The sequence below is a fragment of the Caretta caretta genome, chromosome 2 (assembly GCF_965140235.1).
Source record: "Caretta caretta isolate rCarCar2 chromosome 2, rCarCar1.hap1, whole genome shotgun sequence".
Taxonomy (NCBI): Eukaryota; Metazoa; Chordata; order Testudines; family Cheloniidae; genus Caretta; species Caretta caretta.
The window spans coordinates 107332539-107336139 of record NC_134207.1 but is presented as its reverse complement, the minus strand read 5'-3'; the positions used below and the strand labels follow the sequence as shown (position 1 = coordinate 107336139).

The 3601-nt window shown below is 50.7% G+C and overlaps 1 long non-coding RNA gene across 1 annotated transcript; it reads right to left on the bottom strand.

Moving 5' to 3' along the window:
- Positions 1 to 2002: 2002 nt before the first annotated feature.
- LOC142070800 (uncharacterized) lies at positions 2003 to 3332 on the bottom strand. Its single transcript, XR_012666730.1, has 2 exons — positions 3229 to 3332; positions 2003 to 2646 (listed from the first exon to the last, which is right to left on the bottom strand). It is a non-coding gene; the product is annotated as an uncharacterized LOC142070800 (long non-coding RNA).
- Between the last annotated feature and the right edge of the window lie 269 nt (positions 3333 to 3601).

Below are 3601 nucleotides of genomic sequence, written 5' to 3'. Positions count from 1 at the left end.
GATTGTGTGTGGCCCCACACAAGTGCTCTAAGTGCATGTAGTCGGCGGAGTGTGTCCACAGTACTGAGGCAACCGTCGACTTCCGGAGCGTTGCACTGTGGGTAGCTATCCTGCAGTCTCCACCGCCCGTTTGAATTCTGGGTAGAAATCCCAGTTCCTGATGGGGCTAAAACATTTGTCACAGGTGGTTCTGGGTACATATCGTCAGGCCCCCCTTCCCTCCCTCCTTCTGTGAAAGCAAGGGCAGACAATCGTTTTGCGCCTTTTTCCTTGAGTTACCTGTGCGGACGCCATACCACGGCAAGCATGGCGCCCGCTCAGCTCACTGTCACTGTATGTCTCCTGGGTGCTGGCAGATGTGGGACTGCATTGCTACACAGCAGCAGTTTATTGCCTTTTGGCAGCAGACAGTGCAGTATGACTGGTAGCCTTCATCGACGTAGTCCTGGGTGCTCTTTTAACTGACCTTGATGAGGGAAGGGGCGCCTGGGCAAACATGGGAGTGCCTCAGTCAGGTCATTTCCCTTTTAAGTTTCGTCTCATGGCGATTGAGTCCTACTGGCAGTGAACTGTCTTTTAATCAGCAGCCAGCAGAAGATGATGGCCAGCAGTCATACTGCACCGTCTTCTGCTGAGCACCCAGGAGATGACGATGGCTAGCGGTCATACTGCACAGGCTGTTGCCAGCAAGATGTATAAAGATAGATGAAGTGGCTCAAAACAAGAAATAGACCAGATTTGTTTTGTATTCATTTTCTCCTCCCTCCCCCTGTGAAATCAACAGCCTGCTAAACCCAGTTTTGAGTTCTATCCTTGAGGTTTTGAGTTCTATCCTTGAGGGGGGCATTCAGTTTCTCACAAAGCCACCCCCTGTGTTGATTTTAATTCCCTGAAAGCCAACCCTGTAAGCCATGTCGTCAGTCGCCCCTCCCTCCGTCAGGGCAACGGCAGACAATCGTTCCGCACCTTTTTTCTGTGCAGACGCCATACCAGGGCAAGCATGGAGCCCGCTCAGATCACTTTGGCAATTAGGAGCACATTAAACACCACACACATTATCCAGAAGTGTATGCAGCACCAGACCCTGGCAAAGCGAAACTGGGCGAGTAGGTGACATCAGCAAGAACTGCTGATATCAAGGGTAGTGATCCTGGGAAATGTGCAGGTCATAGTGGATGACTTTGCTGCAATGGGATTCCCTAACTGTGGTGGGGCCATAGATGGAACCCATATCCCTATCTTGGCACCAGAGCACCAAGCCGGCGAGTACACAAACCGCAAGGGGTACTTTTCAATAGTGCTGCAAGCACTGGTGGATCACAAGGGATGTTTCACCAACATCAACGTGGGATGGCCGGGAAAGGTACATGATGCTCGCATCTTCAGGAACTCTGGTCTGTTTCAAAAGCTGCAGCAAGGGACTTTATTCCCAGACCAGAAAATAACTGTTGGGGATGTTGAAGTGCCTATAGTTATCCTTGGGGAACCCAACCTACCCCTTAATGCCATGGCTCATGAAGCCGTACACAGGCAGCCTGGACAGTAGTCAGTAGCTGTTCAACTACAGGCTGAGCAAGTGCAGAATGGTGGTAGAATGTGCATTTGGACTTTTAAAAGCGTGCTGGCGCAGTTTACTGACTCGGTTAGACCTCAGCGAAACCAATATTCCCACTGTTATTACTGCTTGCTGTGCGCTCCACAATATATGCAAGAGTAAGAGGGAGACGTTTATGGCTGGGTGGGAGGTTGAGGCAAATTGCCTGGCCAGTGGTTACGCACAGCCAGACACCAGGGTGGTTAGAAGAGTACAGGAGGGTGCGGTGCGCATCAGAGAAGCTTTGAAAACCAGTTTCATGACTGGCCAGGCTACGGTGTGAAAGTTCTGTTTGTTTCTCCTTGATGAAACCCCCCGCCCCTTGGTTCACTCTACTTCCCTGTAAGCTAACCACTCTCCCCTCCCCCCTTCGATCACTGCTTGCAGAGACAATAAAGTCATTGTTGCTTCACATTCATGCATTCTTTATTAATTCATCACACAAATAGGGGGATAACTACCAAGGTAGCCCAGGAGGGGTGGTGGAGGAGAGAAGCACTAGGAGGGGTGGTGGAGGAGGGAAGGACAAGGTCACACAGCACTTTAAAAGTTTAAAACTTATTGAATGCCAGCCTTCTGTTGCTTGGGGAATCCTCTGGGGTGGAGGGGCTGGGTGGCCAGAGGCCCCCACCACTGCGTTCTTGGGTGCCTGGGTGAGGAGGCTATGGAACTTGGGGAGGAGGGATGTTGGTTACACAGGGGCAGTAGCGGCAGTCTGTGGCCCTGCTGCCTTTCCTGCAGCTCAACCATACACTGGAGCATATGAGTTTGATCCTTCAGCAGCCTCAGCATTGAGTCCTGCCTCCTCTCATCACACTGCCACCACCTTTTAGCCTCAGCCCTCTCTTCAGCCCGCCACCTCTCCTCCCAGTCATTTTGTGCTTTCCTGCACTCTGACATTGTTTGCCTCCACGCATTCGTCTGTGCTCTGTCAATGTGGGAGGACAGCATGAGCTCAGAGAACATTTCATCACAAGTGTGTTTTTTTTGCCTTCTGATCTTCGCTAGCCTCTGGGAAGGAGAAGATCCTGTGATCCTTGAAACACATGCAGCTGGTGGAGAAAAAAGGGACAGTGGTATTTAAAAAGACACATTTTATAGAACACTGGGTACACTTTCACGGTAAACCTTGCTGTTAACATTACATACATAGCACATGTGCTTTCGTTCCAAGGTCGCATTTTGTCTCCCCCCAGCACGTGGCTAGCATCTCCCTCCTCCCCCCTCCCTGTGGCTAACAGCAGGGAACATTTCTCTTCAGCTACAGGCAAACAGCCCACCAGGAACAGGCACCTCTGAATGTCCCCTTAAGAAAAGCACCCTATTTCAACCAGGTGACCATGAATGATATCACTCTCCTGAGGATAACACAAAGAGATAAAGAACGGATGTTGTTTGAACGCCAGCAAACATACACTGCAATGCTTTGTTCTACAATGATTCCCGAGTATGTGCTACTAGCCTGGAGTGGTAAAGTGTCCTACCATGGTGGATGGAATAAGCCTGCCGTCCCCAGAAACCTTTTGCAAAGGCTTTGGGAGTACATCCAGGAGAGCCGCGAATGCCAGGGCAAATTAATCATTAAACATGCTTGCTTTTAAACCATGTATACTATTTTAAAAAGGTACACTCACCAGAGGTCCCTTCTCCGCCTGGCGGGTCTGGGAGGCAGCCTTGGGTGGGTTCGGGGGGTACTGGCTCCAGGTCCAGGGTGAGAAACAGTTCCCGGTTGTCGGGAAAACTGGTTTCTCTGTTTGCTTGCTGTGAGCTATCTTCCTCATCCCCAAAACCTGATTCTGTGTTGCCTCCATCTCCATTGAAGGAGTCAAACAACACGGCTGAGGTAGTGGTGGCTGACCCCCCTAAAATGGCATGCAGCTCATCATAGAAGTGGCATGTTTGGGGCTCTGACCCGGAGCGGCCATTTGCCTCTCTGGTTTTCTGGTAGGCTTGCCTCAGCTCCTTAAGTTTCATGTGGCACTGCTTCAGGTCCCTGTTATGGCCTTT